This window comes from Chrysochloris asiatica, unplaced genomic scaffold, assembly GCF_000296735.1.
Source record: "Chrysochloris asiatica unplaced genomic scaffold, ChrAsi1.0 scaffold00004, whole genome shotgun sequence".
NCBI lineage: Eukaryota > Metazoa > Chordata > Mammalia > Afrosoricida > Chrysochloridae > Chrysochloris > Chrysochloris asiatica.
The window spans coordinates 34,015,651-34,039,576 of NW_006408522.1; the positions used below are offsets into that span (position 1 = coordinate 34,015,651).

Below are 23,926 nucleotides of genomic sequence, written 5' to 3' on the forward strand. Positions count from 1 at the left end.
AACCATCAACACTCGTGGAAGCAGCAGTCAAGAAATCAAAGGATGTATTGCATTAGGCAAATCTGCTACATAAGACCTCTTTAAAGTGTTCAAGAGCAAAGATGTCAGCTTGAGGACTAGGATGTGCCTGACCTAAGCCTTGGTATTTTTAATAACTTCATATGCATGTGAAAGTTGGACAATTAAAAAGACCATAGAAGATTTGATGCATTGGAGTTATGGTGTTGGAGGAGAATATTAAAAGTACCATGGGCCGCCAAAAGAACAAACAAATAAATGTTGGAAGAGTACAGCTAGAAAACTCCTTAGAAGCCAGGATGACCAGACTTCGTCTTTCATATTTCAGTGATGCTATCAGGAGGGACAAGTCCCTGGAGAAGGACATCATGCTTGGTAAAGTGGAGCGTCAATGGGTTGGCACAGTGGCAGCAGCAATGGACTCAAGCACAGCAGCAATTGTGAGGTTGGTGCAGGACTGGCCAGTGTTTCATTCTGTAGTGTGTAAGTTCACTATGAGTCAGTAACAACTCGACCACTCCTACCAACAACAATAGCATGGTAGTGAAGGGACTTTATCTATACTTATTAACATGGTGGTGGTGGTTATGTGTCGTGGAGTCGGTTCCAACTGTACAGGGTTTCCAAGGCTGTAAATCTTTATGGGAGCAGAAAGCCTCATCTTTCTCCTGCAGAAGAGCTGGTAGTTTTGAACTGCTGACCTTGCAGTTCACAGATGGATTCGTAACCACTATGCTACATGAATCTTATATACATACTAGTGAGTGAGAAAGAAAATTTGCAACAAAGCACATATCACTTATGTAAATTTTAAAATATGTTCAATAATATGAAATATGGCTTAGGAATGCAGACATATTTAGTAAAATAATAAAGACATGAATGGGAATGGTAGGTGCAGTTAGATAGTGGTTATCCTCAGGGAGGAATCCTTGGCTGATGCGAATGGTTGGATAATGTGCTCAACTGCGAACTGGGGGTTGAAGTTCTACTCTACTCAGAGTCACCTGAGAAGAAAAGCCTGATGAGCGACTCCAAAAAATCAGTTATTGACATTCTATGGAGCACACAGTTCTACTCTGATACACATGGGACCACCATGAGTCAGAACCAAGTCGATGGCCACTATTGGTGGAGCCCAGGGATGAAGAAAAAGGGAAGTGATTGGATAAGGAATACACAAGGGCCCATCAACTCTGATACCACTGTTATATTTTTGAACATGGTCTCCTGGTGTGGTGCTGTAGGATCAGCATTGGATTGTGCACCATGAGGTCAGTGGTTCAAACCCACCAGCTGCTCCTCGGGAATCCTATACAGAGTTGCTCTGAGTCAGAACTGACTCGATGGCACTTAACAACAACAACAATGGCTTTATGGGTATTCACTCGGTTATACTCCTTACATTTTATATGTCATAAATACTGCTTGGTGTATTTTTCAAAGGAGACATTTGAACTGGAAGGCAGTCAGATAAAATACACTCTTCTGGGAGGCTGCTTTATGTCTTTGGACAGGGAGGCAAAGCAGTTTCCATCCTTCTTCTCCCCTCTCTATGTCCATTCTGTGCCAAGTTGGATACCTTTGGTCTAAAAGAATTTCCTGGAATGTTGATCTCATTTGTGGATTCTTATCTGGACTTGCACAGGACATGACTTCTATTTCCTTGTCACCTACTTCTTCTTGAGCTTTATCTCCTAGGCCTGCTCCAACCTGTCTGCCTTTCCATTCTGTTCTGTTGATCAATCACTGACTGGGAGAAGAAGGCTTCCCTCTCCCCACCCAGGAAGGTAGGGGTGTATTTCCCCTCACCAAGTTCCAGGCAGAGATAATAGACAGTAGTAGCCAAAACTCTTTTTCTACCCATTTACCAAGTGCTGAAATGGAATGATACAAGGGTTGGTTAGTCCTCCTATGATGAGGAGAGGGTTTACTCATGCTGAGGAAGTGTGCTGATGGTGTTATAGTGTCAACTTCCAGAATCAAGGACAAAGAAAAGACCCAAGAAGATCTTTGAAACAAGGAGAGGGATTGGTGCAGATGAAAGAATGGACTTGGGAGAGCTCTTAGCTGACTGATCCCTTTGCCCCATTGATCCCCAAAGAGGATTCCTGGAGGCAAGAGTGCAGACACGCACCTCCCTCTCTAGATGTGCCCTGGAGGAGGTTCGGTTCAGCGGACTTCCCTCCCCACTCCCCACTAGATTGCCTAGAATGGAGACACATTCACAGATGTGGTGGTCAGGTGTTGTTGTTTTTGTTAGGTGCCATCCAGTTGGTACTGACTCATGGCAATCCTATGCACAATAGAACAAAACACTGTCCGATCGGGGCCAACCTCACATTCACTGCTATGTTTGAATCCATTGATGCTGCCACTATGACCGTCCATCTTGTTGGGGGTCTTCCTCTTTTTTCTGACCCTCCACCTTACCAAACATGATATCCTTCTCCAGTGAATGGTCCCTCCTGATAATATGTCCTAAATATGAAAGACAAATTCTGGACATCCTGGCTTCCAAGGAGCATTCTGGTTGTAGTTCTTCCAACACAGATTGGTTTGTTCTTTTAGCAGTCTAGGGTACTTTTAATATTGCCCTCCAACACCATAGCTCAAACGCATCAATTCTTCTACGATCTTTCTTATTCACTGTCCAACTTTCACATGCATATGAGGTTATTAAAAATATCATGGCTTGCGTCAGGCACACCTTAGTCCTCAAACTGATATTTTTGCTCTTCAACACTTTAAAGACGTCTTGTGCAGCAGATTTCCCTAATGAAATATGTCGTTTGATTTCTTGACTGCTGCTTCCATGAGTGTTGATGGTTGATCCAAGTAAAATGAAGTCATGGACAACTTCTATCTTTTCTCCACTTATATGAATGTTGTTTATTGGTCCAGTGGTAAGAATTTTTGGTTTCTTTACACTGAGGTACAACCCATATTGAAGGCTGTGGTCTTTGATCTTCATCAATAAGTATTTTAAGTCCTCTTGGCTTTCAGCAAGCAAGATTGTACATCTGCATATTATAGGTTGTTAATGAGCCTTCCTCCAATCCTGATGCCATGCCGGGTGTAGTACCTGAAAAGACTTCAGCTACAAGTGACAAAGTAACTAAAGCCCAACTCAAATAAGCTCAAGCAAACAGAAAGTGCTTTCATTGTGTCATGTAACTGGGAAGTCCTAGGGATCTATGGGCTTCAGACATAGCTGGATCCAGTGGGCCAGACTAGGGCTTCAGAACTTTCTTTTTCTCATCATCTCTCAAGTTTGTTTTCCTCTATGTCAACTTGATTTCTTCAGCTGAGTTCTCCCACATGGTGACAAAGATGGTAACCAATAATCCAAAGTTGACATCTTCCTTAGAGTTCCTAATCTAGAGCAAAGAGAATGTTCTCTCTGTATCTCTCTCAACACCCATAGAATCCTAAAAGAAGGAGGAGGAGGAGGGGAGAAGGAGAGGGGGAGAGGGACTTTAAGAGGACAGGAATGATGATTGACAAGGCTTACAAGGGCTTTCTTTGGAGGGGACAAAAAGATCCCCATGACTGACAGATCCATAGAAACCAAAAGAAACCACTACTTTCAGGGGAAGAAGAAAGGGACACTGGTGCTCATGTATCCACTATACTAGGATTCTACACAGACACTTAATTATTCCTTAGGCTCAGAATTGGCCTAAATACTTGGAATTTTCCTACATAGATTTTTCCATTATTCACTAAAATAAAACCAGAAGAACACTATTATTTTGCCTCAAATAATTATAAAGCTTAGGCATATCACAGGGCTGACACATCAAGTATGTCCCTGCGTCAAAAAATGTTTTCAGGGAAAGGTAGAAATAAGGGTGGCTAATCATCCCAGTTTGCCCAGTACTCCTCTCCCCAGGCCTAGATTAAGGCCTGAGCCTGGCTTCCTCCTAGGATTTACTCCAGAGCCCCACCCGATTCTATCTACTGTGATTGGGTCACCAGCATCTTCAAATCACCCAGGTACTGCCTAGATTACAGCAACCTGGACTGCAGAGTTAGTAGGAAGGGCCCAGCCCACCCCGCCCAGCCAGCCTGCCTGGCCTGCTCTGCCCACCCAGCCCACCTGACCCAGCCCTTTGCCCCAGAGCATCCTCCCTGCCAATTCAGTCTCCAGGCCAGGGAGGCTCAGCTCACCTGCAGCCAGGCCTAGAGCACCCCCAGCTATCAACCAGACAGCCTCTGTGTGTGTGTGTGTGTGTGTGTGTGTGTGTGTGTGTGAGCTGGTGTATGTGAGTGTGTATGTGTCAGTGAGTATATTTGTGTGAGTATGTGTGTGTGCATCAGTATGCATATATGAGTGTGTGTATGACTGTATATGTGAGGGTGTGCGTGTGAGAGAGTTGGTGTGTGTTAGTGCATATATGAGTGTGTAAGTGTGAATGAGTATATGTGTGACTCAGTACACATGTGTGAGTGTGTGAGTATATTTGTGAATCTGTGTGTATGTGTGAGTGCATATGTGTATGAGGGAATATGTGTGTTCAAATCCACCAGCTACTTCTTGGAAACCCTATAAAGGATAATGATGAGTCGGCACTGGCTCAATGGCGCTTAACAAGAACAGCAACAGAACTGACCTGATACGGTTCCTAAAACAAAGAAACCAAGACAAACCCAGCCTTGCCAAATGAACCTCAGAAGACCTCCCCTGTAGAGCCTGAGAGGCTCCCATAGGGACTTAGGAAGAGAACTGAGCATGATGAGGGGTGGGTGGTGCTTGGTAAGTTGGTCTTTGATTATGCAGACATGGGGTTTGTGGGGGAACCCAGGAGCCTGCCTTATTGCCTTCCCTTTGATTTTCCTCAAGCTTCGTGGGAGATGCCTGTGAGGTGGGAAAGACAAAAAAGGAAACCAGAGATAAAGAGGAGGAGAGAGGGAGGGGGCGGGAGGGGAAAAAAAAGAAGAAACACAGAGAAAGAGTTGGGGAGTGGTGAGGAGAAGCAACTCCTGGGATCACCAGATGAGCCCAGATATGGAGACACACTCAGCGCTGGGTCATTTGGTCTTAAATCAACCAGAGCCATTCTACTCCTAAGTATCTACCCCAAAGAAATGAAAATATATACCCACACAAAAATCTGTGCACGAATAATCATAACACCTTGGTTTTTAATAGCCCCAAACTGACTATGACCCAATGTCCATCAATAGAGAAATTGATAAACAAATTGTAATATTTATACTATGGAACACTATACAGCAATGAAAAAGAAGGAACCCTTGATACATACAACAATACAAATGAATCTCAAAAACCTTACACTAAGCAAAAGACACTAGGCACAATGGACCCACCACTGTACGCTTCTGTTTATATGAAACTCTAGAAAGACACATCTAGTTTACGGCACCAGAGAGCCCATCAGTGGGGCCAAGGGGAGAGGGCGATTGACTGAAAACACCTGTAAGTTAATTTTGAGGCAAAGGAAATACCTATATCTAAGTGCGCTGGTAGGAGCTCTGTTAGTGTAGTGGTTACAAGTCGGGCTGCTAACCTCAAGGTCAGCAGTTCGAAACTACCAGCCGTTCTGCGGGAGAAAGATGAGGCTTTCTGCTCCAGTAAAGATTTACAGCCTCAGAAACCCTATGCAGGGTCACTGTGAGTCGGAACTGATACCATGGTACACCAACAACATCTGCACTGGTGGCTATACAGCTATATGTATTTGTCATTGCTCATCATATGAGTACATTTTATTGTATTACATTCTATCTTGATAAAATTGATTTTTAAAGTTTAAAAAAATCAATTCACCAAATGATCAGTTTGCCCAGAGTAAAACAATTCTACTATGGTTGTCAGCAATGGCAATCACGAGGCATTCAGTAAACTGAAACCTCATCCTCCAATAATCTTCAGCTGAACAGGTGTCACTGTTGGCCAGGAACCCCGGAGGCTCACAGCTCTCTTAGCTTCATGACCCCTCAAGGCAGCTCAGCAGAGTTTCAGATGTCCCTTCAAGGACATTGCAGGTCTTCATGATCTTACTCAGGACTCTTCCCTCTACCCTCTGATGGACACCGCTGTGAGGGAGCATCTAGCTCCCAGAGTGCAGTGGGAAATGGAGCACCAGTGTTCTAGGCTTTGAGATCCTCGATTACACCAAATCAAGGTATTTGATGATAGATGTGGGGGCACACAATAGGAAAAACAACTAGCTAAGTGCTTTTCCAAACCCATCATTTACAGGAAAACTGAGGCCCGGAGGAGCTCAGAAGCCAAGATTTAACTTGTGCTTCTCTATGTAATTTAAAGGTGGCCTCCTCCCTCAGGATACTTGAGGCCAAGGGCCAATTAAGGGAAGAAAGTACCTGAGGGGTTGCAGGAACAAAAGCACAAACAGAAACTCAAAATCTGCACAAGTCACCATGCTCACACTTCATCATCCCTTTTGTTACTCCTTGGTAATTGTTTCCTAACTGAAGAGTCCCCCACTTACAGGAAATCTCTGTTCAGAGTCAGGGCCCAGTGCTCAGCACACAGTGAGTGCTCAGCAAATGTCCTCTACGCATGTTTCTGCTAGCAGATGTCACTTAGCAAGGTCATCTGTTGCTGGCACCTGGTGCCTTGTGGGCCTCCTGGCCAGGTAACTTCAGCCCAGCCCAGCCTCTGCCAAATCCAGTCTCAGTAGAACAAAAGGCCCTTCCATTCCCTATAAAACAGCCAAATAGGAAGGGAGTGTCTGCAGTGTGGAGGCTTCCCGAGAAACCCACTGCCATAGAGTTGACTGTGTAGCAACCCTACAGGACAGAGGAGAACTGCTCTCTGGTGATTTCGTAACTGCCAATCTTTATGGAAGCCAACTGCCTCACCTTTGTCCTGTGGAATGACTGGTGGGTTCCCACTGCCAACTTTCAACTAGCAGTCCAAGGCTGAATCCACTGTGCCACCAGCCCAACCTAAACACAAATCACTCAGAGTCTGTTCTGGCCTGTCCAGGGCTGGCTGGAGACAAAGTGAAGAAATGAGTGAAGCATGTGACTCTAACCTCCCACCATCTCCCTGTGCCACAGGCCCTGCTCCAGAATGAGTCCTCTGTCCTCCTCCACTTCCACCAGAGACTGCAGGTTTATCTTTCATGGGCCCCAGAGGACAGCTAGATCATCTGAGTGAAGTCTGCCCTGTAGTAGGAGACTATGTACACGGAGAGGTCTTGACCCCATCAGCCATGATCCTGAGTGTAGAAAGGAAAGGCCTTTTTTCAGGGGCCTTCTGTAGACCATGGTGGGGGTGATGTGCTATGGAGTAGGTTCCGACTCATAGCAACCCTGTATAGGGTTTCTGAGATGGTAAATCTTTATGGGAGTAGAAAGCCTCATTTTTCTTCCACAAAATGGCTAGAGTTTTGAACTGTTGACCTTGCAGTTAGCAGCCCAACTCATAACCACTATGCTAGATCATAGCTTGCCCAAAAGAATGGTCTTATAAGAGATAATGCTAGAGCTACATTGGGCCCAGATGAAGCAGGCACACCTGCTCCCAGCTCACTCAAGCCAGTAGTGCTGATGTCACCTGCTCTGCTGGTACAAGTAGGATTTGCTCTATTTTTTTAAACACTCATGGCTCAAAATCCAATAGTCATCATTACCAACAAAAGTACTAAGTAGTTTATTTCACTGAGTCTTCACAACCATTCTTTGAGGCGGAAGCTATGATGCTTCTAATTCAATAGATGTTGAAATGCAAGTTCAGAGAGATTCACTTGCCCAAGTTCATGCAGTTGTTATGAACAGAACCCAGATTTGAATCAGGTCATTACATTTTGAAGTCTAGATCCTTAACCAATATATTGCTCAATCAGGTTTGAGACAATGACAGTATCATTTTCTACTATGTCCTTACCAAGAGGATTAGTGATAAAGAGCAAAGTTAGTGTTTTAAAGGTTCCAGCCAGTCTTATGCAAGCAGGAGAGTCAGGAGCTGGAAAATTAAACCTATCATCTAACTGAAACCAGAAGTCTCAAGTTTTAATAGCAGGAACTTCAAGAGATTGAGAAATTTTGAGCTGTGGACACAACTGCTTTGGCAATGCGAAGAACCAAGTTGGCACAAACATTTTATTTTAAAGATAAAGGAAGACAGAAAATATTTATGAGCCAGATCCACTGAGGATTCTAAACATATAGAAATTACCTAGATCACATAAAGGTCTGTCCTTCAGGTCTGTATTTGTTGGCACAAAATAGAGCCATGTCTAATTTGTTGGCCAGAAGTTTTGAGACATCTTGATATATTAGCTTCAGTGGTTGATTTTTCATTTCCCATACCTAGACACTCTAACCACCACTTGTCTGTCAGTTTGTCGTACTGTGGTGGCTTGTGTGTTGCTGTGATTATGGTAGTTATGCCCTGGGTATTTTAAATACCAGCAGGGTCACCCATGGTTGGCAGGTTTCAGCTGAGCTTCCAGACAAAGACAGACTAGGAAGTAGGAGAGAGAGACTATTTCTGAATAGTCACTGAAAATCTTATGGATAGCAGTGGAACACTAGCATACAGCACCAGAATATTGTCAGATATAAGTGTTAGAAAATGAGCCCTCAGATGGGAAGGCACTCAAAATACAACTGGAAGAGCTGCCTCCTCAAAGCAGAATTGACCCTGCTGATACGACTGGAGTAAAGTCTGCAGGAACCTTCATTTGCTGATGGGATTACAACTCAAAATGAAGAGAAATGGCTGTGAACAGCCATTAGAAATCGGAAGATGGAATGTGCAAAGTGCATATTGTTAGGAGGAGCCAGTCCCTGGAGAAGGATATCATATTTGGTAAAGTGGAGGATTGGAAGAAAAGAGGAAGACCCCAAAGAGATGGGTTGACACAGTGGCAGCAGCAAAGGGCTCAAGCGTAGCAACAATTGTGAGGTTGGTGAAGGACCGGGCAGTGTTTCATTTTGTTGTGCATAGGGTCGCTATGAGTCAGAACCAACTCGATGGTACATAACAACAAGACACTCTAATGTCTGTTTGATTTTATGTTGTGGAAATTATATTTACTCAGTGTATGTTTGTTTTTTTGGAAACCCAAATTTACTTATCTGTAAAGAAAAATGACAGCATAGAAAAACATAATAGGGTTTTCCAGGACAAGGCTTTTTATCTGGTATTTGAACTTCTCCTGAGAGGCAATGTTGTTGTTGTTGTTGTTGTTAAGTACCATCAAGTTGATTTCAACTCATCATGACGCTGTGTAGGGTTTCCCAGGAGCGGCTGGTGGGTTTGAACCATCGACCTTGCAATTCAATCCAACCTTGCGATTGAGTACTTGTCCTAGGCACCATACCAGAACTCAGAGAGGCAGTGGTTAAAGCCAGAAGTGCTGGGGCAAGACTGACTTTCCTCCGGCCTCTGGCACTTACCAACATGAGCAAGTTGCTTATCCTCTCTCTGTCCCCATCCTTCTTATTTAAAATAAAATCATAACAGTATGTAGTTCACAGGTAATGCACAGCACTTCAACTAGCCCCAGACATATCTTTCTTGTGGACATCCCTTTAATAGTCCAACACATGAATGGGCCATAACTCATCTGACCATATCCTACTAATGGGGATGAGCTGTTTACAGTTGGTAAATTCAATGGACAATGTTCCTGCCCACAAGAGGGTTACAGTTCATTGGAAAGAATCAAAAAGAGTAAATAAACAAGGTAATCCATGATATGACACAATTAAATTATATTAAATTAATAGCAAAAGCGGCACAGAAGCCAGTAAGCAGGCTAGAGGCGCACGCATTATGAAGGCACACACATTAGCCAGGAAACAGCTGTAGGAGAAAAGGACATCTGAGCAGCACCATCAGTCTGTTGTGCAAAGAGTGGGACCAAGGACTTCAGATAAGGAAAGGGTGAATGGAAGTGGGAAAGAACTTGGCATGCTCAGGGCACAGAAGGGCCAGGGCAGCAGGAAGCTGTTAGAGTCAGAACAAGAAGTAAGAGCAACAAGAAGTTACAGAAGGGTTTGAATCAAGGTAGTCACATAATCGAGTTTATGTTTTTCAAAGACCCTTCTGGCTCTTCTATAGAGAATAATTTATTGGAAGGCATAAGTGGAAGCAGGGAGATAAGTTAGACTAAAGCAGGTGAGATAAGATAAGATGCTTTGACTACAATAGTGGTAGTGAAGCTGGGAAAAAGCCAGAGGGTTGAATTAATCATATATTTCAGGTCATCTTTGATACCATCATTTGTCCCTGGAAGGCCTCTCTCTTGCTTTTTTGACTGTTGGCTGTTTCCTTGTGTCCATATATCTTTCCCCAACCTCTTCTCACAGAAAGACAACCGTTTTCTCGTACTCAATATAAATTTTTTTGAATATACTATAATTATGGAGTCCTGGCGTGGCGCTGTAAGACAAAGCGCTGGACCACAAAGTCAGCAGTTCAAACTCAGCTGCTCCTTGCAAATCCTATACAGCATCGCTGTGAGTTGGAACCAACTCGACAGTAGCACTTAACAACAACAACATAATAACTATATATTAATGTATGTAAATAGAGTCTTGATGTGGCATTATAGGATAAACACTGGACTGCTAACGGAAAGTTTGCCAATTCAAACCCACCAACTTCTCCTCGAAAACCCTATACAGGGTTACTATGAGTCGGAACTGACTCAATGGCTCTTAACAACAACTATGTATATAAACATATTAGGCTGTAGATATAATTATGTTCCTTGCTTTTTCCAGTGAAGACAGAGTTTTTCAGATCCATTCAAGCTACATGTGCATATAATTTGTTGTCTTAAATTGCTATGCAGTGATCTATGTTATGCATCCATCACATGTTCCTACCTACCCTTCCGGTGATGGACACACAGTTTGCATCCAAATTTCTGGTGCCACAAATGTTGTGGCGTGAATACCCTCATACATATCTTTTTATGAATTTTTGAGGGACTTTGCCTAGGATTAATGTGCCAAACCAGAATTGCTGTATGTACAGCCTTACTTTGACCAAGTAGTGCCAGATTGTCCTCCCTGATGATATCAATCTTCCTTTCCACAACAGAGCATGATGTCATCTCTGTCCCTACAACATTGGACATTACTCAACTTCCTCGTTGCTTTCCAATTTAAATCGATGTAGGGAAATCTCATTGCTTTAATTTGTATTTCCTTTAAGTTGTCAGTGCATATCTTTGGTACATTTTTATATTGTTATGGCCATAGTTTCCTCATAGATTATTTGTAGGAATTCTTTGTATACACTAGATACTAGTCCTTTGATGGTTGGCAAATGCAAAAGCTGTCATCCTGTTAACATCTACTAATTTTTCTGTTGTATTCTTTGTTGACAGAAATGCTTCATTTTTATGTAATCAAATTTTCAAATACTTTATCTATGGTTTGTGGCTTTAAAATGTTGCTTAAGAAATTCTTCCCTGATCTATCTAGATAAAAAATATATATTCCCCTATACCCTGTTTTATAAACTTTCTAGTTTTTCCTGTCATATACTGATTTTAATCCATTTATAATCCATCTTTAATATGGCATTATGTGGGGATGCTGGCTTATTTTTTCTATACATTGACTCACACTAACTCATACCATCTATTAAACAGTTTGCTCTTTTCCTATTAATTTGTGGTATTAATTTTGTCACATATCAATTTCCTTTAAATGTCAGGGTTCTTTCTCTCATCTTTCTGTTTTGTTCCATTAGTTTGTTTATCTATTCTTGTGCCAGCCACACACAGTTTATATTACTGTTGTTGTTGTTGTTGAGTGCCATCGAGTCGGGTCCGACCCATAGCGACCCTGTACAGGGTTTCCGAGGGTGTAAATCTTTACGGGAGTAGAAAGCCTCATCTTTCTCCCGCAGAGCGGCTGGTAGTTTCAAACCGCTGACCTTAAGGTTCGCAGTCCGATTCGTAACCACTACGCTACCAGAGCTCCTTGTAGTATGTCTTAGTATTTGGTAGGGCAAGACTTTGCTATTTATCATCGCTTTTAAAGGTGATTTGCTACCTCTAGATATAAAGATGAGGAAATGTGAAATGTATTTTAGAGGTTGTTGCTGTTGTTGTGTGCCATCTAATCAGTTCTGACTCATAGTGACCCTGTATAGGGTTTCCCACAAGAGACTGGTGGCTTTGAACCACCAACTTTTTGGTTAGCAGTCCATGCTTATCCTACAACACTATACCAATACTCCACTTTGGAAGTAGAACTGTGCTTATAGTGTATTTGCCTTAATTAAACTTTTCATTTCTATATATTCAAATCTGGAAGTATTTTTCTATTTTGCTTCTAGGTTTGGTATCTAATTTAGAAGCAGCCTTCTCACGCCAATATTATACAAAATTTTCTGAGATTTTATTTTAAACCTTTTATAGCTTTATTTTAATGGCTAGATATTTGATCTGTCTGGGATGTATTTTTGTGTAGTTATGAAATTAGAATTGAATGATTTTTTTCAAACAGAAAGCCATTTTTTCCAATATGAGTAACATCCTTTTACCAATGATTTATAATACTTCCTTTATATTTATACTGTTTCTGGGCTCTACTTCAGTTTGAAAGACATTGGAATCCAGTGTGTTGGAAAGAATGAAAAAGCCTTGGGTGCCTTTGAGCAGGACAATACTGGTTGAAGGGGGCCAATTACAAAGTTCACTGGCCAGCTGTGTGTCAGGTGAATCCATGAGCGGCAGGAAGAAAGTCGAGAGACAGATGCTGCTGACAGAAAGATGAGAAGAAGGGACAGGTAACTGAGTCAGCTTGAAAGGAAACATGAGGAATTGAACCTTGCTGGGTTCTCAGGAAGACAGATGATGGTTGAAAGGAATGTCAATGTTACCTGAGGTTAAGTGGCTGCTGGCAAGACAAGTTGTGAGCACCCTAATGTGAATCAGTTAACAAACCTTGGTGATACAACAGGGGACAGAAGTATCTTAGAAGGTGCTGAGGAGGAGCCCCGGCCCCACCTTCTATTAGCTTCCTCTTAGTTTTTATTTCATTCAACTAAAATGAGTACGTTGAAGCTCGGTTCTTAAAGAGTTTATATACTATGAGGAAATGCATGGGCTGAAGACTTAGATTTTTGTGCACTGTGTTAACACAGATGGGGCAGGGTGAATGGTAGAGAAGTGGAGGTTCTGGCTGGGCTCCTCCAGTGAGAAGAGGACTGGGACTGTCAGGCCCACACCACTACCAACTGCTCTGAGAGGGATCACATCAGAAGATCCTGGATAGAGTGGGGGAAAATGTGAAACAAAACTCAAAATAAAAATAAGAAAGATCAGACTTAAAGATCAGATAGAGATTGGTGAAACCCCTAAGACTATGGTCTTTAGGCGCCCCTTCAGATCTGGACTGAATGGACCCAATGGCTCAATCATCAGCCAAACACTAGTTGATCTATAAGGGGAACAACACCACTAGTGCAGTACAGCTAACTTAGAATAATAAACCATTTGAGATCAAAGGGCAACATTTACCCAAGAACAAAGTTCAGAAAGGTTGGAGGGAAAGGAGAAATGGAAACAGGAAACCCAGGGAGGAAGTGGGATAAGTGATGTTACATTGAGGGGACTACAATCAATGAGATGAAGCAAAATGTGTATGAATCATTGAATGCAGAACTGATGATATGGTCTGTAAGCCTTCACCCAATTCACAGTAAAAAGTTTAAAAAAAAAAAGAATGTCAGGTCTTAAGGAATGCCCTGGAGCTATTGATTTGCCCTGTGTCTCTTTGTAGGGGGAGTGACTAGAATGGGGGGAGGGGGGGAACCGGTGGGATTATCAGAGAGAAGAACCCTAGGCTTCCAATTACCTCCTTCTCTACCGCTATCAGATATAGTGCCAGAAAATGAGCCCCTTAGATTGGAAGGCACTCAAAATACAACTGGAGAAAACCTGCCTCCTCAAAGTAGAGTTGATCATGATGACCTTCATTGACTGATGGGGAACAACTCAAAATGACGAGAAACAGCTGAATAATGTCCATTAGTAACAGGAACATGAAATGTACAAAGTATGAATCTAAGGAAATTGTTAACAATTAAATGGAATGCCTAACATTGATATTCTAGGCGTTAGTGAGCTGAAATGGACTGGTATTGCCATTTTGAATCTGACAATCACATGGTTTACTATGTAGGGAATAATAGATTGAGGAAGAACAGTGTCGTATTCATCATAAAAAACAACAACAACAACATATCAAGATCTTCCTGGAAGTACTATGTTGTCTGTGATAGGATAATAACCCCATGCCTACAAGGAAGACCAGTTCATACAACTATTATTCAAATTTACACACAAACCATTAGAGCCAGTAAGGACAAAATTGAATTCTACCAATTTCTTCAGTCTGAAATTGATCAAACATGCAATCAAGATGTATTGATAATTACTGTGATTGGAATACAAAGGTTGGAAAGAAAGAGGAAGGATCAGATAGAATTTTGCAAGACTAATGACTTCTTCATTGCAAATACCTTTTTTAAACAACATAAAACATGACTATCCACATGGACCTCACCAGACGGGATACACAGAAATCAAATTGACTACATCTGTGGAAAGAGTGGAAAATCTCTCTATCATCAGCCAAAATAAAGCTAAGGGCATACTGTGGAACAGACAATCAATTGCTAATAAGAAAGTTCAGGCTGAAACTGACAAAAATTAAAACAACTCCATGAGAGCCAAATTATGACCTTGAATATATCCCACCTGAATTTAGAGATCATCTCACAAACAGATTTGAATCATTAGACACTAAAGACCGAAGACCAAAAGGGTTGTGGGATGACATCAAGAACATCATATAGGGATTGTAACCATGGCAATGGAATGATATATGATAGGATGAATGTAAAGCTAATGTTCTCCCATATAAACTATCACATAATTCACAATAAAACATTAAAAAAAAAAACAAAAAAGACCATACAGGAAGAAAGCAAAAGCTCATTAAGAAGACAGGAAAGTAGGGAAAGATCAAAATGGGTATCAGAAGAGACTCTGAAACTTTCTCCCCAGCATAGAGATACTAAAGCAACTGGAAGAAATGAGGATGCACAAGAGCTCAAAAGAAAATTTCAAAGGTCAGCTTGAGAAGACAAGGTCAAATATTATAATAAAATGTGCAAAGATCTGGAGTTAGAAAACCAAAGGAAAGAACACATTCAGCATTTCTCAAACTGAAAGAACTGAAAAAAAAAATCCAAGCCTTGAATTGAAATATTGAAGGATCTTAGGGGCAAAATATTGAATTATGCAGAAAGCATCAAAAGAAGATGGAAGGAATACACAGAGTCACTGTACCAAAAAGAAATGCTTGATGTTCAAACATTTCAAGAGGTAGCATATGATCAAGAGCCAATGATACCAAAGGAAGAAGTCCAAGGTGAACTGCAGGCTTTGGGAATTGATAGGCAAGCACAAGGCTCTGGGAATTGATGGAATACAAATTGAAATCTTTCAACAAACTGATGCAGCACTGGATTCACTCACTTATCTATGCTAAGAAATTGGGACAACAACTACCCAGCCAATTGACTGGAAGAGATCCACATTTATGTCCATTCCAAAAAGAAGTGACCCAATTGAATGTGGAAATCATTTGTCAACATCATTAACATTGCATGCAAGTAAAACTTTCCTAAAGATAATACAAAAATGGCTGCAATTATACATTGGCAGAGAACTTCCAGAGGTTCAAGTAGAATTCAGAAGAGGACGTGGAACAAGGGATATCACTGTTGAAATCAGATAGATCTTGGCTGAAAGCAGAAAATACCAGAAAGATGCTTACCTGTGCTTTATTGCAAAAGCTTTCAATTGTGTGGATCATGACAAGCTATGGACAACATTGTGGCAAGGAGTATACTGGAACACTTAAATTGTGCTCATGAGAAATCTGTACATAGACCAAAAGGCAGTTGTTCGAACAGAATGGTTTAAAATTAGGAAAGGTATGAGCCAGGGTTGTATTCTTTCACCACAGATATTCAATCTGTATGCTGAGCAAATAATCTGAAAAAAAAAAAAAAAGGATTATATTAAGAAAAATGTGGCATCAGGATTGAAGGAAGGCTCATAAAAAACCTGCGATATGCAGATGATACAACCTTGCTTGCTGAAAGTTAAGAGGACTTAAAATACCTACTGATGAGGATCAAAAACCACAGCCTTCAGTATGGGTTGCACCTCAATGTAAAGAAAACAAAAATCTTCACCACTGGACCAATAAATAACATCAAGATAAATGAAGAAAAGATTGAAGTTGTGAAAGACTTTATTTTGCTCAGATCAAGAATCAACACTCATGGAAGCAGCAGTCAAAAAATTAAACGACATTAAACGGCAAATCTGCTACACAAAATCTCTTTATAGTATTGAAGAACAAAGATATCAGTTTGAGGACTAAGAAGCGCCTGATGCAAGCTATGGTATTTTCAATAACATCATATGCGTGTGAAAGTTGAACCGTGAATAAGGGAGACGGTAGACGAATTGATGCATTTGAGTTTTGGTGTTGGAGGAGAATAGTGAAAGTCCCATGGACTGTCAAAAGAACAAACCAATCTGTGCTAGAAGAAGTACAACCACAATGTTCCTTGGAAGTCAGGGTGGTCAGACTTCTTCTCTCATACTTCAGACATATCATCAGGAGGAAGCAGTCACTGGAGAAGGATATCACGTTTGGTAAAGTGGAGGGTCGGAGAAAAAGAGAAAAACTTCCAATTACATCGGTTGGCACAGTGGCAGCAGCAATGGGCTCAAACATAGCAATGATTGTGAGGTTGGCACAGGACCAGGCAGTGCTTCATTCTGTTGTGCACAGGGTCACTATGAGTCAGTTCCAGCTCAATGACACCTAACAACAACAACTACCCCTCCTGGTGTGATGCTGCAGGATAATGCACTGGACTTCAAGGTCGGCTTGAATTGTAATGTTGACAATTCTAGCCCACCAGCTGCTCCTCGAAACCCCTCTGACCACTATGAGTCAGAACTGTCTCAACGGCACTTAACAACACTCCCCCCTCCCATTACTCTCAGAACAGTGTGATGCTGTGGGTTGGGCTATGGCAACAATTTCTGGACTCATCTCTTACTGCTTTCACCCTCATCTCGCCCTTCATCTTCCTAGATGGTTCTTCCCATATTACCTCCCCTTCCTAGATGGTTCCCTTCTGACCTCCAGATTCCCTCCAACAGCAATCAACATTGCCTTCTTAAAGTTCAGTTTGGATCACGTCACTCCCCTGCTCAAAACCATTAATAGCTTCCCATTGCTTACAGAATGGTGTTGTTATTGTTAAGGGCCTTCAAGTTGATTCTTAGTGACCCTGTAGAGGACTTCCGAGGAATGATTAATGGTTTTGAACCATCAGCCTTGCAGTTAGTAGGCCTGTGACTATCCTATAATACCACACCAGGACTCCTTACTTAGAGACTAAGTCTGAATTTTTAAGTTTGGCCTTGGGACCCTACCTATCTTTCTAGGTGTATTCTCTTACAAACTCTTTCCCCCAACTTCCCCAGGTGGTTCCCTCTTTTCCCACACAACTCAGTACTTAGGCACCAGACCACTTGTTGCTCCCTGCTTTCTGGCCTCTTTGCCCTTCCTTCCTCCTAGAATGCCTTTCCCTCCTGTCTTTAGCAGTTGAAATCCTATCTACCATCCAAAGCCCAATTCAAATGCTACCTCCTCCATGAAGACTTCTCAGATCCACTCTTTCCCTCCCCTGCTAGAATCCATTTCCCATCTTCTGTATTCCCTGGCCACATATTAGGTGCCAGAATCTTGTAAATCGCTTGTAAATGGGAAGGATTTTTCTTGGCCCATCCAGGAAACCCACAGTTAGACAGAGACACACGGAGTTCTGAGCCCCAGGGGTTTAGATATATTTCTCTTCTCACTTTGACTCTCAGCAATTTTAAGACCTGGATTTCCTCTCTCAGTGGCATGTATACAGTAGGTGTTCACTAACTATTATGTGAATTAAGTTGAACTTAGTGGAGTCCACTCAGGGGTGTAGATGGTGAGTATGGCATGAAATGGCAGAGACAGAAAAGGTGCCTGCTGGGAGGTGCCAGGCCAGTCCACTCTCTGGAGGACCAGACAGGCTAGAAGAGCAGGCTGGGAGCATCCTCTGCCTGGCACATGACAAAGTCACACAGATTCTGCCAGCTGGGTTCTATCCTGTGTTCAGACTCAGTCAGTCCTGCATTCAGATCTCATCCTCAAAATCACTTCCATCTATGGCCAGAAAAGCCGGTTGTGGAGCCCCAAGCAATTGCTCAGGCAGGAAACTCCCAGTGTATCCAGCCAGGTAACCGGACGGGCGTGGAGCAACCCTCATCAGGGCCCTGAGTGAGCCACAAGCCAGAGATAGGTATCAGCTGGGAGGGACAGCACATCCTCCAAGCCATCCTGAGACCGGGCAGGAGCTGGGCACACCCTCTCTCCACCTGGCTCCCTGTTAGCAGTTGCCCTTGATCCTCTCCTACTGAGGATTTGGACAATCATTTTGTCTTTGCCCTTTAATTCTGGGGCACTGAGCCATGGGACTAGAGTTAGGAGGGTGGGCACCATGCCCTCAAAGGAGTGTCTATGAGCCATGACTCTATGGTTGAAGAGATGGTGTCTTTCCAAATCATCCTGGGATATTCATAAAGCTACGAAGGCTAGCATCTGGTCCTTTTGAGCTTCTGGGGGCTGCAGACCACTGTTCCAAAGGCCAGAACCCCTGATGAACTCTACAAGATCAAGAGCTGAGTTCTTCTGGACCCTGAGAGACCTAGGCCCTGGTACCTCCTGTCTGCCCCCCCCCAACACACACACACACTTTAGCCACTCCTTAGGCAATTCCAGCCCCTGCCAAGAGGCAACCAGGAGGGTGGAGCTCTGAGTCAGAATATAAATTCCTAATCTTGCCACCTGGTTGGAGAGCCGCCACGATGCTCCAGAGGCAGATGCCTGCCTGGATCTCCCATGACCCGCCAGACTCATGTGGAGTAGAAGATGGCAGATCGTTGGCCACCAGTGCCTCAGAGGTGAGGGAGCAGTGCTGGTGGCTGGGGCCACAGGCTGAGGGACAGGGAGGCATGGCCAGGAGTTGAGGGGCTGGGCCTGGGAGCTAAGGCAGGTGACAGGCTTGGGAACAGGGAGGCATTGTAGATGTAGCGATACTGACAATCTTTACCTTGTACCTGAGAAGGGAAGGGGTCTGGGTCCAGTTGGGCCTGGGGTCCCTAGTCCAGTTGATGGTTGCTACGGGTTTGACAAGGTGCTGTCTGGTTAACTCAGGGATGTCCTGGGGCCAGGCCAACACCAGTGCAGGTATTTATGCTGTGGATGTCCTAAACCTCTGACTGCGTGGTATGGTGTGTAGTGAGAATGTGGCATTGCCAGCCTGTCACCATCAACCAAGAAGCAACCTATCTGGCCTTGTGGTCACGGTTCTTGGGTCTGTCCAACTCCTCAAAGTCTCATAGGAAGAACCCTGGCCTTGCAGGGGAAGTGACCAATGCTCTATCTAGCCCACCCGTGCCTTAGTTTCCTATTAGGCCGCAATCATCCACTGTGCCATGGGGAGGATGGTTTGACAGTTCCTCAAGGGCAGCATCTTCCTCCTCACCACCCTCCTCAGCATCCTCTCCTCCAGCCCACACTAAATCACTGAACAAGATGGGCAATGTCTTGAGAATGGACTACCTGGAACATGACACCCCTGTTTTCTCTCTGAAGAGACCAAGGAGAGGAGCTCCATGGTGAATGATAACCGGTGCCCCCCGGTACCCTGGTCAGGATAGACATTCCCTTTTGCAGTGTACTCAGGTCTTCCCATAGAACTTGGGGTGATGGTAGAAGCACCACTGATAGCACCCATTCTTGCCTCTCTGTCTCAGTGAACAGGGGATTGAAGAGAGTCCACAAAGGGGACTTTGCAGAGGGAATCAAACCACTGTGAGATCCAGAGTGGGGATTCAGAGCCTTTTCCCAGCTCCTGGGAGATCCATGGAATTCATGCTGGAACTTCTTGCCTTACCACACACTCAGCCTAACATGGGTGTTGCAAGGATCTGGTGGCTACACCCAGCTCGCTAAAGAGAAGGAGGTGGTATCACCTGCAAGGCTACTTGAGAAGCCCTGGGCAGGGGAGTTCCCACCAGGCTCTCCGGAGCTGTCTTCCCCTCTCCCGGCATCCCAGACCATCTTTGCTTAGGGGGTACCTGGTCTGGGGATAGGCATCAGACCCACCACTCATGAAATGTGGCTGTCACACCCTTCTCCATGCCATGCTCCCAGAAGACTGGCCCTGCGAGTTCTTCTGTAACAAGATTCTTTTCTGACTTAGCTTCTTGTGTAGAGAAAGTTCTGAATTGGGAACAGAGGGTTTGACTCCTGCCTCTGCCTTTAATGAGCTTAGTGCATGACCTGCAATCCACCTCACAGGCGGTTTTGCTGGTTCACGTGGAACCAGCCTCCCTGTGTGATGGGAAGTGTATTGGCTCTGGAGTTAGGTGGGCCTGTATCTGAGCCCTGGTACTGCCCCTTCTGGGTTGTGTGAATTATATGAGCTGTAATCTGTAGCTCAGTCTTCTCTATAAAGCAGAAGTAATAATACCTTCCTCAGAGGTTTGCGGAGTTAGCTAAGAGTGTATGTAATCTATGGAGCACAGTTCTGGTCTGATGCACATGGTTGCTCTGAATCGGAATTGACTCAGCGACAACTGGCTGACTTAATGCACCCTGCATAGAGTCAGTATGGGACATGCAGGAAGCAGGAAGTGCGTGATACATTTTGTCTTATAGATAGGACCATTCCTGAAAGGTCCTATCTATAAGACTGGGAGCGTAGGTGGTAAAGGGATGGCAAATGATGCCCCAATATCCAATCATGAGACTTGGAGGCACAATTTTTCCCACATGAGTAGGCAAGGTCCCCCTTCCAGAGTGGGTCTCAAGGGAAAAGTGGAGTCCTGACTTGGAAGGGAAGCTAGAACTCACAGGGCATTCTTCCTGGGGACACAATGAAGCACAGGAGGTTTTCCTAGAAAGGTCAAGCCCTGGGACAGGTGTGTCTGCAGCCTGAGTAGCAGGGCCTCTCTCCCATACAGTCTCCCCTAAAACTGCCATCCAACCTGTCCTCTTTGTGACAGCAGCAGCTAAAAGTGTTAAATACGCTTCTATATGCTTCTATACTCCTTAGCATAGTGGTTACAAGTCGGGCTGCTAATCTCATGGTCAGCAGTTTGAAACTACCAGCAGCTTCTCCAGAGAAAGATGAGATTTTTTTTTCTGCTCCCGTAAAGATTTATAGCCTCAGAATCCCTATGCAGGCTCGCTATGAGTTGGAGCCAACTCCACAGCACATAACCACCACCATCTATACTCCTTGACAAACTCCCCTACCCCCTGAGTATTTCCCAGGACCCTCCCAATGCTCCCATGAACTAGTATCTGATGGATATTTTCCTGCCTCTGGCCCAGGACTATAGCCCAGCTGGCATGGTGCCTGGCCATACCTACTGTCAAATATTGACTTTTACCCTTTAGACTTTCATCTTCTCCTAGGGGTGGTCTTGTCCATGTCCCTAATATTTTGACCCTTTTCACAGCACAAGCTAACCAAAGAACTTGAATTCTGTTATCTCACTGGATGTTGGCTCCCATTCCAAAGTCAAAGACACTGGGCTTTGTTGTATTCCATAATTCTATCAATTACCTATGTGGCCATGGTGTTTGTTGATCTCTAGCACCACTCATTGGAGCTGATTCTATCAGGAGCAAATTATGTATGTTCAATTTAATTCAAGAGGCAATTTTTTATAGCCCTGCTTCCTGGGATATATCTGGGTCCCTTTCCTAAATCCCATGGACTTGCAGTCTTTCTCCCTCTAGGCCCATCCAGGCTCTATCTTCCTTCTGGTAAAATGTAGGAGCACTTCATGGAGCACTTTGAAATTGGAGCTCTCCTAGAAGTTCCTGAGCTGTGATCTGAGGCTCAAGGTAGACCACAAAGCAGGCCCTCATGGCTACCAGAAAATAGAAACTTCTCCAAGGACCCTCACAGTTCGTGCTGTGAAGTTTGGGGTTCTGTCTTTAAAAAGAAACTGATCATAGAGTGATATGAATGTAGGTAGCAAGAGTGCTGGAGGTAGAAGGACTATCAATGTTTGAGTGGTGATTGCACTTTGGGTGAGAAGAATCTGTCAGGAAAACATGGCCTAAGAAAGGAAGAGGAGGTGCAGGTAAACACCTGTCTTCATTTTGGCCAAGGATTATTTTCAAGTAAGGTAAGGTCAGAAACATGGTCATAAACACAGGTTTGAGAATTTGATAGAATGGATTCAAACTTGGGTTTCTATGATTCTAGTAGAATGGCTTTGGTCAAAGGACTTAATCTCACATTCTCCACCTTGTAAAGCAAGGCTAATGGTAACTACTTCATGTGTTGTAAGGATTAAGCAAGACAGTATTTAGAGAATATGGGTACAGTGCATAGCACATGGCAAGCATTCAATAGATGGCAATGTTAAGAAATGGTCAGCATCATTGAAAGGTATCAGAACTATATGACAGGAGAGAAGGCAGGAAGATCTTGAGCGAGGTCCTAGGAGAAGTCACACATATGCTTTTTCCAGAGCACTTCTGGAGTAGACAATTTCAAATTAAGCGAACCAGGCTGGGTGAACGGCAGGCCCTCCAGGAAGCAATAGATGGGCTGAGATGACCTAAGAGGATCATAGGCCCTGGTTGTTAGCTGTCATCCTGAGTCTCTGGGGAGCTCATGCACAATAGGAAATGCTGCCCAATCCTGTACTATCCATAGGACAATCAGTTGCTGACCAAACCATTGTGATCCATAGGGCTTTCTCTGCCAGTTTTTTGGAGTAGATCACAAGGCTTTTCTTTCAAGTCTTAGTATGAAAGTGCCATTGGAATCTATTCATTATAATAGCAATACTGAGGCACATGGTGGCTCCACATACAGTACATTGTCTGGAAATCAAACCCAAGTTTTCTACATGGAAGGCTAGAATTAATTCTACTATTGAAACACTAATGCCTCCTCCTCCCTATGATTCTGACTCGTAGTGACCTTATAAGCCATTAAACTCCATGAAATATCCTTGTGAAGCTGACCCCTGCTCAGGTAGAGATCTCTAAGCGCTCCCCACACAGACTCTAAACTGTTCTCTGAGAAAGTGGAACAACTCAATGATAGCAATAACACGAGGATACCCACTCTGCCCAGCGGGAGAATGAGAAACAAGGAACCCATCATGCCCTGAACAGTGTCTAGCCAAAGGTCACCGCTACATTTCTAGAAACAAGTTGAGAAGCAGTGTATGTCATGTTAGGTCCAAGAAGTTTGGTGGGTTGGAGGAGTCTGATGGAATTTGCCATGGGCATGGGCCAGGAGTGGACGATACCAAAGGCTCAGCTAAGACTGGTTAAAACTCTAATGGAAGAGGCTTCAAACTCTGGTGTTCAAACAGAAAAGAGCTGCAGGGGCCAAACAGGCATGAAGCTGCCCTCTTCCAGTGTGTGCTGACTCCCACTGGTGTGGGGAGAAGACCCCTCATCCTGGCTGCCCAAGGGCTCATAGGGTCCAAAAGAATCCTCCCAGAACTCCAGAATCCACACGGGTTGGCTGTGAGGAGGCTTCTCGAGCTGAGGAGTGCTCCACAGCTGGGCAGGGGGAGCTCAAGGCCAGTTTGAGCTGCTCTCCCTTGCCAAGGCCACCTGGCATCACTGCTATCAGTGTCTGTTTCTCCTCCGTCCCATATTCATTCCTGGCTTCCAGCATCCAGCATAGGGCCTGGTACATAGTTGCTGTTAAGTACCATCAAGTTAGTTCTGACGCATAGTGATCCTATATAAGGTTTCT

At 43.7% G+C, this 23,926-nt stretch overlaps 1 protein-coding gene across 1 annotated transcript in view; it reads left to right on the forward strand.

Annotated features, from left to right (window-relative positions):
- The window catches only part of PLA2G4E (phospholipase A2, group IVE), an 82,431-nt gene that overhangs the window by 24,202 nt on the left and 34,303 nt on the right, over window positions 1-23,926 (forward strand). The window lies entirely within an intron of this gene.